Source organism: Solanum stenotomum, chromosome 2 (genome assembly GCF_019186545.1).
Source record: "Solanum stenotomum isolate F172 chromosome 2, ASM1918654v1, whole genome shotgun sequence".
In the NCBI taxonomy this organism is placed as follows: domain Eukaryota; kingdom Viridiplantae; phylum Streptophyta; class Magnoliopsida; order Solanales; family Solanaceae; genus Solanum; species Solanum stenotomum.
In genome coordinates, this window is record NC_064283.1 from 64,163,564 (window position 1) to 64,179,078 (window position 15,515).

The window sequence follows — 15,515 nt, forward strand, 5'->3', positions numbered from 1 at the left end:
ACTCTGTGGTGATCAGAAAATACTTAGTTCTCTCTAGCTCTTATTTTCTTCATACTTGTTAGGTAGTAGAAGTTAGGTACTTCATTAGGATTAGTAAGATAAGGCCTAGCCCCCCTTGCTTGCACTTAACCCATTGATATTTTTTATGTTTAATAAAAGGCCGCTAGACACTGTCTAGTAGTAAATTTGCTTTTTTTTAAAAATTGTATCTAACAATGCAGTACAATACAGTGGCTAATGAGTAACAACCATCCAATGATAAACAAATCAAACAAACTAATTTACTACTAACAACTAACAGGTATTAGACCTCAAAACACTTGATCTAAATTAATGGAAAATCAGAGAAAATCATCAGAATTCTGCAAAATAGACAGAAAAATCCTAACATTACCAGTAAATTCAACTAGGTTCGGATTGAGGCATAGCTAATTGATTGATTGAACATATATAGATCCTATATCAGGTAACAACAAAACCAATATTTATCACTCATCAAATCGTATATTAGGTAAAATCCCAAAAATTCAAGAACAAAAAACAAAACTTCAGCTGAAACAAAACATCAAAAACACCCCAAATAAATGGGAACAATTAAATGACACACACACATATATATAGGAATCAAATGAGAACCTTTTTCTCTGTTCTTGATTAGCAAAAAGAGTATTGAATGAGCAAAAAATGAGTGAAAAAAAATATAGACAAAAAAGGGGAGACAAGAGTTTACTTGCTGAATTTTGTTGATGTTTCCTTTTAGTATAATGTCAGATAATTCTTCTCATATATATATAAAAATCCTAGTTAGGGTTTGTAGAGAATCTTATAGATATTCTTACCAAATTTATCATTGAACATTAATTAATTATCCAAATAAGTCTTTTCAAGCAAATATTAATTTTGTCTTCTCTATGATGCTTATATGAGAGGAACAAAATGAAATCCAAGGGCTAAAGTTGAATAGATATGGGCTAAGCATAATTCATTTACTTTTTGTCGATGACTCCTTTATATTTTGTTCAATCAACAATCAAAATGCAGGTTGTGCTGTCGATATTTTAAGGAAATATAATTGAAGCTCTGGATAAGTGGTTAATTGTCACTCCCCGAGTCTACACCCTGGACGTGGCCAGCACTCGAAGACCATTGTTGGCCCCCAAGCGAACCCTTGGCCTGGCTTACTTAACTCAGCGGAAACCTAACTCAACAGAATAACTTCATGCAATGCAAGGTCAAGACACCCTAACTGATAAAAATTATGGCCAAAAAGGCAACTCGAGTCTCAAAATAGAATATTTACATATATACATAGATGAGAGACTCAAAACTAACTGACTGACTGTCTATGGAGCCTCTAAAATACTGAGATAGATGTTAGGACAGACCCTACAACATCCTAATAAAACAAAACTAAGAGAACAAAATAATTGAGTCCTCCGGAATGCAAAGAGGCTCACCACTGACTCTGAAGTACTCAGCTGGATCAACGGTGAACCGGATGCTGGGTACCTGTGTCTGCATCATAATAAGATGAAGGCCAACTAGCATCAGTATATTGAATGTATGAGTATGTGAGATAGAAAGCTAAACCACCACTTAAGCTTGAAAAGAGTAAAAAGGAACTCTTACCTTGGCTCTGTTCAACTCATGAATAACTGAACTCAATATAAAGCAATAAGACACATGCAATATAAAGCTTGTAAAACTATTAAAACATGACGTCAAAATCATATTTATAATATCATAAAAAATTATCATGCTTCCTCTCAAAGTCTACTTGTGCAATGCATGAACGAAGTCCCATACCCCATCCTTACTAAGCAGAACTCCTCGAGGAACCATGCACTTTCTACTGTTGTGGGAGTTTCTCTAACCGACAACCACTACTATGAAACTAAGTGGTGATACAACGTTTTACCTCACGTTTCCCAAGGACCATCCTATACCTTGCCGTGATATAGGAAGCTAACTTTACCAAGTGGATCCACTAGCTTAACTTTACGTGATCATCTAAAAAGTATGACCCGTTAAATCCCATGTTGGCAACATGGTTCTTATGGAGAGTTGAGTTAATATGAATTCGTGTCCCCAATTCGGTGCTCAAGACTACTCCCAAAAATACTTTAGCTCTTAAGTGTTTTAAACACATCTTTCTTTAGTTAAGATAATTACTCAAAACTTAGCTCAAAGGCTATCTTGGAAATCTCAGTTTCCAATCTTGCTTCAAATGTGAAAACATTTCTTTAAAACTTCTTTGGGAATACTTAGTTCCCTAATAACTTTTGAGAGATGAACTCAACTTTAAACTCTTGACTTAACTTGAAACTCTTTACTCTTTACTTGACTTGAAACTTGAGCCTTAAAATGAAGTTAAAACATTCAATAAAGACTCTTGAACAACTTTGAAAACTTGCTTGGACTTACTTCTTGACTTCTAAGATTGACTCTAACTTCACTTGACTTTGAGCCAAACTTTCCTCGAATTGGATTATGAATTCAAGGGTAATAATCTCATGTTATGGATGAGTTCGGGATGTTTAGATGTACCTTAGAGTGTTGAAAACAACTATAAAACATAGGCACATTACCAAGGAACATGCATGAGAAAGTGTGAAAAGAATGGGGAAACTTGGCGTCTTTGGCTCTCTGCAAGGCGCGGAGCGCCAGCCCTTGATGCTCAGAAGGGGCCTGCTGGCGCTCTGCTAGGCGCGCCGCCCCAAGGGCTGGGCTTCAGAGCCCCTTTTGGGGCGCGCTGACTGGCGCGACGCCCCAGCCCTTTTCCCCAAAAACTCGACTTTTCTCCTTCTTTTTTCCAACTCTAAACCTTCTAAACCTCAAAGGTTCCAGCCCCAAACACTTAGAATCATTAAAACCCTCAACATGCAATAGATTCAACTCAAAAACACCACCGGAAACATACCCCAAACCAACAAGAACTTTAACACAACACAACTACAACTTCAACAAACATCACCACAAGGTTTCAACAACCACAACTAAATCTTTTCTCAGAATTTAAAACGATTTTGGAGTGTGGGGGAAAGAACCAACCCAAACTATGAACTCACATACCTAATAGGGATCACCCCCGATGATATCCACAACGATCTTTGACGAAACCTTGCTTGATCTTCTCTTTCTCCTCTTCTTCTCCTCTTCACTCACAAACCCTCACTCTCACTCTTTAAAATGAGAAAAAATGATAAAAATCAGTCTAACACACTAATATATATCCAAAAGAAAAGGCTAGGGAAAAGACCAAAATACCCTTACAAATTTCCGGACGGACTTCCCTGCCAACTGCCCAACTTCCACAGGGCATAACTCCCTCATACGAATTCGGAATCAAGCAAACTAAGAGGCGTTGAAAAGACCATTCCACGAACTTTGCAAACATAACTGTAACTACACGTAACTCATCCTGATCTAGGAGTTATAACTGTTCAAAGTTGGCCAAAAACTCACTTTTTCTCATACTTAACCAAATTTTCCAGATTTTTAATTCTTTCCAAAAAAATTGACTATTTCCAATTCTAAGCCTCTTCATAGTTATTTCAAATTGCCGGATGTTACATTAATCTAGATAAATAAAAAATCTATTTTAGTAAAAATGTGAGAGAGGAGGAGAAAGCTGAGATATCGTTGTTGCTTGGACAACGATAAATAAATGGCATGGCTTTGTATTTGTGTTTCCTGGCTGTTGTGGGACGTTTCAAGAAAAGATGCTAGAGTTTATAAAGGAGAGAGTCAAGACAAAAATAAAAGGATGGAAGGCAAAATTTTTCAAGTATTGCGGGAAAAGAGATTGTGCTTAAGTTTGTACTAGCAGCGATCCTTACATATGCTTTGTCTTGTTTCCAACTCTGTGATGGTCTGTATAAGGAATTTACATCCCTCTTTTCAAATTACTGGTGGGGAGAAATAAAGNATAATCTACCTTTGTATTGCAATTATTGTAAGCACCACGGTCATGATGAAGATAGATGTCGTTTGATCTCGAAAAGAAATCAAAATAACAAACAAATTGATGATACCATTGAAGTTGCTTTAAAAGGAACTATCGATAGTGAAAAGTATCAAGGTGATGCGAGAGAAATACTAAATGAAAAAAGAAAGATTGTAGATGTCGAACAAAGTAAAGCTACTTCTTTAGATCGACAATTGGTTGTTGCCACTTCTGACCAAAATCGTGCAGACTCAATGGTTGTTGATACAAGTAATATTGGTATTCAAACAACTACCGAAAATAAAGGTGATTGCAATAACCAACAGGCTGCTACTTATGAGGTGCAATCAAAAGAAGTTGGGCTGAATTTGATGTCTAATGCAACTAAAAACGCAGGGGGAACACCAAGAGTTGGGGTTGATGCGCCGCGACTTGGTTCAGGCAAAAAATTAATGGATTCAGGACAAAAATTAATGGATACATCTGATATTGAAGATGCTGAAAACTCTAGGCAACATGTTCTGCAAATTGAAAACAAGAATGCAACTAAAAACTGGACACTGGTTGCACACAAAATTTCAACTAGTAATCGGACCCTTTCCCTGACTAGTCAAAATAATTCTCCATGTAGTGAAAAGGGTGCGATTGAGAATTTTCATGACAGTGAGAAGAGACAAGATATTAGTAATGCCTCAAGAGATATATTATGTTCGAATAACTTTGATGCTTTATTGAAGACTACTGGAAAGCAAGTAAAGTTAACAGAGAATGACAACGATTTGATCCAAGAAAAGCAGGTCTCACCACTTGTTTTGAATAGAAAATTAAGTCTAGAAGCTCCCGTGCCTAAATGTGTGATTGCAAAGAAGAATGAGTCAAGGGCCTTAGTGTTAAATACTATTGATTTGGGCGAGGATTCTCTTGATGAAAATGAGGAAGACAATATGCTTGATTTGGGCGAGGATTCTCTTGATGAAGATGAGGAAGACATTATGCTGGACATATGCTTTGATAAAGTGGCTAGGGAAGGGGATATATCACCTAGGCAACAAAGAAGCAACAAAAGCAAAAAGAAGACACATGGAAGGCAACACAGTTGAGACGGTAAAATGACTGAGGAGTTTGTTCCAAGGCACCTACCGATGCGACGGGCAAAGCAAAACCATTTGACAGTATCAATAGGTTCAACAAGATCCAATAAATCCATAAAGAAAGTATGAATTATCAAGTGTTGTTGGCTAGGTTTGAAGAAGAAGACAAGAGAAAAATACTTCAAGTTACTTTTGATGGGCAATCAATCTTTTTAATTCATGCTTTTGTAATAGAAAGTTTGAGGCTGATAACTCAACTTCTTCTTGATTGGCATATTTTTACATTATTTAAGCATCCTCATTTGTAATATCATCATGGAGTGTATTACAAACTCTGTGGTGATCAGAAAATATTTAGTTCTCTCTAGCTCTTATTTTCTTTATACTTGTTAGGTAGTAGAAGTTAGGTACTTCATTAGGATTAGTAAGATAAGGCCTAGCCCCCTTTGCTTGCACTTAACTCATTGATATTTTTGATGTTTAATAAAAGGCTGCTAGACACTGTCTAGTAGTAAATTTGCTTTTTTTTTTAAATTGTATCTAACAATGCAGTACAATACAATGGCTAATGAGTAACAACCATCCAATGATAAACAAATTAAACAAACTAATTTACTACTAACAATTAACAGGTATTAGACCTCAAAACACTTGATCTAAATTAATGAAAAATCAGAGAAAATCATCAGAATTCTGCAAAATAGACAGAAAAATCCTAACATTACCAGTAAATTCAACTAGGTTCGGATTGAGGCATAGCTAATTGATTGATTGAACATATATAGATCCTATATCAGGTATCCTATATCAGGTAACAACAAAACCAATATTTATCACTCATCAAATCGTATATCAGGTAAAAATCCAAAACTTCAAGAACAAAAAACAAAACTTCACTTGAAACAAAACATAAAAAACACCCCAAATAAAACGGAACAATTAAATGGCGTGCGCGCACACATATATAGATATATATATAGGAATCAAATGAGAACCCTTTTCTCTGTTCTTGATTAGCAAAAAGAGTATTGAATGAGTAAAAAATGAGTGAAAAAAAACATAGACAAAAAAGGGGAGACAAGAGTTTACTTGCTGAATTTTGTTGATGTTTCCTTTTAGTATAATGTCAGATAATTCTTCTCATATATATATAAAAATCCTAGTTAGGGTTTGTAGAGAATCTTATAGATATTCTTACCAAATTTATCATTGAACATTAATTAATTATCCAGATAAGTCTTTTCAAAAGCAAATATTAATTTTGTCTTCTCTATGATGCTTATATGAGAGGTACAAAATGAAATCCAAGGGATAAAGTTGAATAGATATGGGCTAAGCATAATTCATTTACTTTTTGTCGATGACTCCTTTATATTTTGTTCAATTAACAATCAAAACGCAGGTTGTGCTGCCGATATTTTAAGGAAATATAATTGAAGCTCTGGATAAGTGGTTAATCTAGATAAATAAACAATCTGTTTTAGTAAAAATGTGAGAGAGGAGGAGAAAGTTGAGATATCGTTGTTGCTTGGACAACGATAAATAAATGGCATGGCTTTGTATTTGTGTTTCCTGGCTGTTGTGGGACGTTTCAAGAAAAGATGCTAGAGTTTATAAAGGAGAGTCAAGACAAAAATAAAAGGATGGAAGGCTAAATTTTTCAAGAATTGCGGGAAAAGAGATTGTGCTTAAGTTTGTACCAGCAGCGATCCTTACATATGCTTTGTCTTGTTTCCAACTCCGTGATGATCTGTATAAGGAATTTACATCCCTCTTTTCAAATTACTGGTGGGGAGAAATAAAGGAGAAAAGAAAGATGCATTTTGAGAACTTGGTAAGAAACAACAAAGTTTAAAGAGTATTTTCAAAACTAGAAACTTAAAGATTAGAAATAATATACAAAATATTTTTCTCAAAGAAAAAAATCGATCCCACTGAATGCTCAATGTGTCCTTAAGGAAATTATTCCCCTCAAGTACCCGAGGTTAATGAAATATATCCTCCCAAGATAGAACGATATTACTCATCGGTGTATCAGTACCTAAAATCACGATGTCAGTGAACCACTTAATGGCAATAAAGTACACTTAGAATACTAGATTTAGTAGTAGAAGAAGAAGAAGTCTAGAAATTTGTGGTTGAAAAATAAGAGAAAACCCCTCTATTTATAGACAACAAAGGGTAGTGTAAATGTGTGTTTATTGTGCCTTATCAGAAATATCACAACCCTTTGGAAATATCACAATCCTTTGAAAAAATCACAACTCTACGGAAAAGTCGCTACTTTTCAGAAAAGTCACAACTCTTCAGAAAAGTCACTACTCTTCATAAAAGTCACAACTATTTGGAAAAGTCACAACTCCTTATAAAATTAATAACTCTTCATTTTCCATTCACACTTTTTAAAACCCAACAAATATTCACACATGAAAAATAAAATAGTTAAATACATTTTTTTAAGTTGAAGATGTCGATGCTATATTTTCTATCCGATGATAGGTTAATATAGCACCACACAACAGCAGAAAACTATGAAGCTAAATCAGGTTACTTACTACTTTGGAGAAGATATAGAACACATGTTATTCAAATGTCCTCGGTCTTAAAATATTTGGTCTTGGATTCATTTTCATTAGTAAAAGTGTATTCAGGATGGATATAGGTGCACGAAGATACAACCTCTTGTTACTAGGAAGAACAGACGAAGAGTTACTAGACTGCCGGGCAAGAACTCCAGTCTGCAAATACATGATGAAATAGAGTAATATTAAAAAACAAAGCAAGTATTACACAATTAGACCAATTTTCAACAACAAATAAGGACTCAGATCGAGACCTCTTCATTACCGGAAACTGGCATGATTCCAGAATCAGCTAAAGCTAAAGCTTTATTTTTCATCTCGAAACGATATCAATCAAGTCATAGGAACACAACTTAAACACTAGTCAATAAATCACACTCCTCTAGCTCGTAGCACCCTACAACCACATAAGCCAAAAAAATGGAAAACTACACAAATTGGATCTATTAGGTAAAGTATTTACCCAAATTAGATCCAACCTAATATATTTACGAAAGACCTTTGTCTCAAGTGCATCAAACCCAAGTGAAAGAAAGAGAAAACAATTAAAAAAAACATAGCAATCGACAAGAAAAGCAGTGTAAAGTGTACAAGAAAGAACAATAATGTAACATCCGGCAATTTGAAATAACTATGGAAAAGCTTGAAATTTGAAGTAGTCATTTTTTTTGGAAAAATTCAGAATCTGGAAAATTTGGCTAATTGTGGAAATCAGTGAGTTTTTGGCCAACTTTGAGCAGTTGTAACTCCTAGCTCAGGATGAGTTAGGAGTAGTTCCAGTTATGTTTGTGAAGCTTGTGGAACGATCTTTCTAACGCCACCGAGTTTGCTCAATTCCGAGTTTGTATGAGAGATTTATGCCCTTTGAAAGTTGGGCAGTTGGCAGAGAGTCCGTCCGGAAATTTAAGGGCATTTTGGTCTTTTCATAAATCATTTCTTTTGAGGTTATATTGTAGTGTTAGGCTGTTTGTGGATCATTTTTGTTCCATTTTAAAAGAGAGAAAGTTAGGGTTCTTGAGAGTGAAGAAGAGAAGAAGAAGAGAAGAAGAGGAGAAGAAGAGGAGAAAAAGGAGATCAACAAGTTTCCGTCGTAAAATTTCGTCGGGGGTGATCCCTATCAAGGTATGTGAGTTCTTTAGTGTGGGTTGATCCTTTCCCCCACACACCAAGCTCATTTTATGATTTGAGAAAAGATAGGATTTGTTGTTGAAGTTGTTGAAGTTGTTAGTTGTTGTTGATGTTGTTAGTTGTGTTGTGGAAGTTATTGTTGGTTGCGGGACATGATTTGGTTGTGTTCTTGAGCTGAAACCTATTGTATATTGAGGGATTTTATGATCCTTAGTATTGGTTGGTTTATACCCCCACACACCAACTCGTTTTTAATTCTAAGAAAAGATTTATTTTGGTTGTTGAAGTTGTTGGTTGTGTTGGTGAAGTTCTTGCTGATCTGGGACAGGATTTGGTTGCGTTTTTTTGAGTGGAATCCACTGTATGTTGAGGGGTTTATGACCCCAAGTGTTTGGAAAAATAACCTTTGAAGTTAAGAGGGTTTAGATTTGGCAACATGGAGGAGAAAAGTCGGGCAGCTTGCATCTGTGAACAAAATCTGATCTGTTTTCAGAATAAATTTCGAAATTTTTCTTTAGTCTAGCTGTCCTAAATTATTCCTAATCATCATGGGGTCTTTCCAAACACAAATCATTACCCTTGAATTCATAATTCCAATTTAAGGAGAGTAAAGGTAGAAGTCAAGTGAAGTTAGTTTCCAATTCAAGTGAAGTTAGTTTCCCATTTCAAGTGAAGTTAGATTCCAATTCAAGTGAAGTTAGATTCCAATTCAAGTGTAGTTAGTTTCCAATTCAAGCGAAGTTAGATTTCAATTCAAGTGAAGTTAGATTCCAAGTCAGGTGAAGTTAGTTTCCAAGTCAAGTGAAGTTAGTTTCCAAGTCAAGTGAAGTCAAGCTTAGAAGTAAGTAAGTCAAAGCAAGTCTTTAAGGTTTTCCAAGAGTCTTCATTGAACGTTTTAACTTCATTCTAAGGCTCAAGTTCCAAGTTAAGTATTGAGTTTCAAGTCAAGTCAAAAGTTAAGAGTTTCATGTTAAGTTAAGAGTTTCACATCAAGCCAAGAGTTCAAGTAAAGTAAAGAGTTTAAAGTTGAGTTCTTTTCTCAAAGTTATTAGGGAACTATGTATTCCCAAAGAAGTTTTAAAGAAATGTTTTTACATTTAAACAAGGTTGGAAACTGAGATTTCCAAAAGAGCCTTCGGGCTAGTTTTTGAGTAATTATCTCATATCAGCAGGAAGAAATATGTTTTAAAAACATAAGAGCCAGTACATTTTTGGGAGTAGTATCGAGCACCGAATTGGGGGAGCGTTCAAAGAACCCACAGCCCCCATAGAACCATGTTAGCCACCATGGGTAGAAAAGGATCATACTTTTTAGATGAATCCTTTTCAGATTAGACTAGTGGATCCATTAGGCAGTTCAGGTCTTATACCTTTGGCCGGGTATAAGATGCTCTGGCAGCGTGAGGTCGATCGCTGTATCATCACTATAGCTCTTATGTGATGGTTGTCGGTTAGAGAAACTCCCACAGCAGTTATTGTATTTTTATACACAGAAATTATTGTATTTTATATACATCAGTTCAATTGTATTTCTATATACATCTCAGGCTTATTGTATCCTTGTATACACACAGAGTTTATAGCATGTTTTAAACAGTCTTTCTTTATATCGCACTTGTTTTAAATTGCCTTATATTGAAAGAAGTCAGTCAGGTTGAGTTCAGTTATTCAAGAGTCGAGTATCCTTGAGTTAAGTATCTTTGAGTTAAGTATATATCTTGAGTTAAGTATATATTTTGAGTTGAGTATATATCTTGAGTTGAGTATCTATCTTGAGTTGAGTATCTATCTTTGAGTTGAGTATATATCTTTGAGTTGAGTATCTGTCTCTGAGTCCAGTATCTATCTTCTGAGTTGAGTAAGTTTGAGTAGTTTTGAGTATTCCTTGAGTTGAGAAAGTTTGAAAAGAGGTAAGTTATTCAGTTTATTCCAGTTTTTCTTCTAGCCTATGTTGTTTAGCTTTCCAGCTTACATACTCGTACATTCCACGTACTGAGCCATTTGGCCTGCATCTTTTTATGATGCAGACACAGGTATTCAGGATCATCAACAGGAGATTCGTTGATACATCCGGGAGTTCCAGTTAGCTATGACAAGCCTCTTTGCTTCCGAAGGATTTCATTTACCTTTCAGTTGTATCAGTTGTTAGGAGGTCGTGGGTCTTGTCCCAGCTTCCATCTTTATCAGTTAGAGGCTTCATAGATAGACAATAGAGTTTCAGAAGTCTCTTCATTTATTTTGTTAAATTTTTTGAAGACTAAAGTTGCCTTTTATGGCGAGTTGTATATATATTCTATTATACAGAGTTTTCTTTTGAGTTAAAGATTTGTAAAGTTGAGTTTATAAACTCTTTTTCAGTTTTAAGCTCTTGTGTGCTTAAGTTAGTATTCCGCTTGGAGTCAGCCAGGATGAGGGTTCGCTTAGGGACCAGCAATGGTCTTCGAGTGCCGGCCACGTCCAGGGTGTAGGCTCGGGGCGTGACAAATAACAACAACAAAATAGTGTGTGCTATTTAATTGTTCCTTTTTGGGGGGGAAAAGAACACTCGTACCCAAAAAGGAAAAATATTTACAAACGGCTACCCTTTACTTTCATACCCCTATTTTTAACAACTAATTCATGTTTACTGCTTGATACCATCAAAATATATATATATATACTCTGATGTCCAAACTCAACCTTTCTTCAAGATTCAACATCATCTTCTAGATCATGGATATGGAAGGAAATTTTGCAAGGAAGAGATCTTTTGACTAAAGGATTAAGGTGGAGGATTTCTTATGGAAAAATATTAGTGTTTGGATAGATCCTTAGATATCAAATTTAGATTTTGTCCGATTTAATTGATGAGAATATGCACATAAAACTACAGGAGCTACATTCGATTTTTAAAGCTAAAGATGTCGATGTTGTGTTGTCCATCCCAGTTTCTATTACAGGTTCTAATGATAGATTAATATGACACCATACAATAACATGAAACTATGAAGATTTTGGGACAGTGAAAAATTCGGAAGCTCAAGCGAGTTGTCACTCTTTTCCTAAACGTTTTTGGGACTTCCTATGGACGTTGGTAGTTAAAAATAATCTTAAAATATGTTTTTTAAGAAAATGTGTGCTTAGCTCTTTTCCCGTCCATAGTAATTTAGCAAGAAGACTAAACAATGTGGATAATACTTGTAGAATTTGTGGTCTTGGAAGAACATATGTTATTTAAATGTCTTCAGTCTCAACTTGTGTGAAAGCAATGTCCTATTGGACTAATATTGAAAATATGACTGATTTTACTATCGGTAGGTAGTACATATGACTTGTTTTTTAAATGCTAACTCTTTTCCTGAATAAGTCATGACTGTTGAAGCGATTGCTATTAGGAAAGCTCTTAAATATGCTATCAGCAAGGGACGGAAGTTAGTGAAGATTTATCTAATGCTAAAAATGTTGTTGATATGATTCAGAAACGAGTGACTACTTCATGAGAGATAAAGTGATATATGAAGACATTTGAAAGCTTTCAATTAGCGTGTTCCATCATGTCAAATTTATATATATTCCTAGGTGTTTGAACATAATAGCTGGTAGTTTAGCTAGATTTTCAATCTTTTTGTTAAATGAAATCTCTTGAGAGATTTGATCATACAAGATGCTAAAGATATGTTTAAACTATGTAATTTGTTGATGCAATAATACGAGGTGTTTTGTTTCAAAACATATTATATACAAATATTACTTGTAAGTTCTTAATTTCATCTTATCTAAGCCTAAGTCTATAAAACAGTACTGTTTCCCATGGAAACTGCTAATATAACAGGTTCAGTGAGCTATCAAGTCAAAATATTCTTTTCTTCAATCTGGAGACATCAAATTCTTCTTCATGCCAAAGTTGTTCATCTGTCTAAAATTACCACCTTCTTTCTCATCGACGTTTCTCATTTGCATAGGTTCTCCTCTCCCCTTGCCATACTTCCTTCATTCGTCAGTACTTTCACCACTGTGAAGTTCAGGACATCTACCGCCAGCCCTCTCCTAATGATCTAAATCTCAACTCTCCTAGTGGTTCTAGTAAATACCTGATCAGGTGGACTTCCTCTGCTAGAAAGAGACCTCGGATGCCCATGCTCCTGTACAGCATTCACATCCCTATTATCATTCAGACGACGAGCACTATATATAAGATGGAGAGTCACGCCTTTGAGGAGCTATTGCTTCTTCAGACCTCATTCTATCTTCCATGTACATAACTGGAGACCTGTGCTGAGATGAATCTTGATGACCATTGAATCCTTCCATCAATCTCCTCCGATGAGAGGACCAAGTATGGGATCTAACAGGAGATTTAGACTGTATTCGAGGGAAACAGCTTCTCTTGATTTCGGTAAACTTTGTATTACCCTGAAGGCCTGAACGAAATGACGATCAGGTCCATCGTCGTACATAGATTGCTGATGACTATAAACAGCTGGAAAGAAGCTATTAAACTTCTCACTATGCTGAAGACCAACATACTCAGAGCCATCTTCACCAGTGCATCTGCTTGGGATGATATTCATTTGAATGCCCATCATGGCAGCAGCATCTCTTCCATTGGGGGACAGTCGACGTGCAGGTGGATAACTAAATGAAGGCGAGTCATCAATTAATGGAATCCTACTCCTATTACTAGCAAAGGCAGCACCATCTAGTCTGCTTTCATAGTCATTACGTTTATGTCTGAAGCGATAATCAGCTAGACCTCCATAGCTTTCGAAATCACACCCAGAATACCAATCTCTATGTAATCTGTGAAACTGGACCCAGCCCTCCCTCTTCCACGCATGATTCATGAAGTTCCCCCTTGAGATACCAAATGAACGGTCCTGAAACCTATCTCGCACAAATTTAGGACCATAACCATAGATTTCATATCTGGAAAAAACACAGTAATAAAAAGTCAAGAGTTGAGCAGCATTATAAAAACAAATTACAAACCAAACAACAATAAATAAAAGAAAAATCACCTATTCCTTTGTAGATAGAATTTCTCCTCCTCCATGTAAGAATACCTCTCTCTTCCACATGGTAAACTGAAATGTAACATCGGATGCACGTGGTAAACTGAAATGACTAGAAAATGTCACATTATAAATAGCGCCAATAGGCCTCTGCTAATCACCGCCGGTTGTTTCCTCTTTATCTAATAATGGACTTTGCAGATTACTGTCTTTCTGATGAAGTTTTTCAGCTTTCTCATCACAGGCTTTCACAAAGTCATCATAAGACTCAGTATGAAGTGGCATACTGTAACTTTTTTCTTCATTAGTGAAGCAAAGAGAAGAATGAACATTTTTAGTTGAAGATTCATTATTTTTTCCTGAATCCATCCCCTCAGCCATTGGGTCTTCTGCAATTGACTGCATCATTGGTTCTCGGATCTTACCGTCTTCATATATGTCATCCTCTCTGACACACCCCACACTCTCAGTGTCTACATGTCCTGCAAAAGCCTGATAACCATCAGATTCATAAGCAGAAGCATAACATTCTTCTTCTGTACCAGCTGATATACTTATCTTTTCCCCATCATTTGCAGACCCCTCACCACTTGCAACCAAATTATGTATGTTTTGTGTCTTTTTGTATACTGTGTGATCTTCAATATTCATGCTCACGGAAAAAGATGCCTCCCCTTTATCACTGGATACATTTAGTTCTTTGAGGTCAATGTTAGCATTTTTAGCAGCAGTATCAGCATTTGCCTGATCTAGAGCATCGTTAGCAGCAATATCAGCTTCCCCACCACTCACAGACAATCTAGAAGTGCATCCCTTTTGAGGGGCCAAAGGCATTGGCAGTGTAGAAGAAGAAGAAGAACTCTCCTGAACCGGCAAAATCCTTCCAACTGAATGGTGAGCAATCACATCTGATGTCATGGATATTTCCAGGCTAACTTCTTGGATTGGCTCTTCAGTTGACAACTCAATAAACTGCAGATTCTGCCTCACAACCTCAGTTTTTACAATATTAGCCTCAAATGTTCCACCTGGACTAACACTGTTGGTGTCTACTTTAGCCAATGGCTGCAGTACTGAGGAGTCAAACCCTCGAAAAGTACTACCAAGACTAAGACGAAGCACATCCATGGACTTGTGTCGTAGGGCAGGATGTATTGATGAGATGGGAAAATTAAATTCCTGCTCACTAGCTCCAACAACTTACTTTCCTTTATCACCGTTAGAACCAATAACAGAAGCAGAACTAATAGGTGGCTTGCTGTCTAGTGAACTAGCTAGATGTCTTACATAACAGATCAATTTGACTTGCATCTTCAACAGGAACAACATCTTTGGTCTTGGATTCATTTTCATAAGAACAAGAGCATTCAGGATGGATAGGTGCATGAAGATACAACCTCTTCTTAAAAGGAAGAAAAGATGAAGAGTTACTAGACTGCCCGGAAAGAACTCCAGGCTGCAAATACATGATGAAATAGAGTAATATTAAAAAACAAAGCAAGTATTACACAGTTAGACCAATTTTCAACAACAAATAAGAAATCAGATTGAGACCTCTACCGTCACGGAAACTGGCATGATTCCAGAATCAGCTAAAGCTAAAGTTTTTTTTTTCATCTCGATACGCTATCAATCAAGTCGTAGAACACAACTGAAACCAGATATGTCAAAATATCAGTACAATACAAAAGAAGAGAAAAAGAACATTCATAATGATTTCAATCTCAGCTGCTCAATTTCAAAGAAACGAAATTAGCCTCCCTTACCTTACTCGACT

At 36.0% G+C, this 15,515-nt stretch overlaps 1 protein-coding gene and 2 pseudogenes across 2 annotated transcripts in view; 1 reads left to right on the top strand and 2 right to left on the bottom strand.

The window, feature by feature from the left end:
• Positions 1 to 15,515, bottom strand: part of LOC125857000 (uncharacterized) — a 154,197-nt gene that overhangs the window by 128,642 nt on the left and 10,040 nt on the right. The gene's annotated exons all lie outside the window — the stretch shown is intronic.
• The window catches only part of LOC125857002 (uncharacterized), a 68,409-nt pseudogene that overhangs the window by 49,421 nt on the left and 3,473 nt on the right, over positions 1 to 15,515 (top strand).
• LOC125857004 (uncharacterized) lies at positions 12,516 to 15,355 on the bottom strand (annotated as a pseudogene).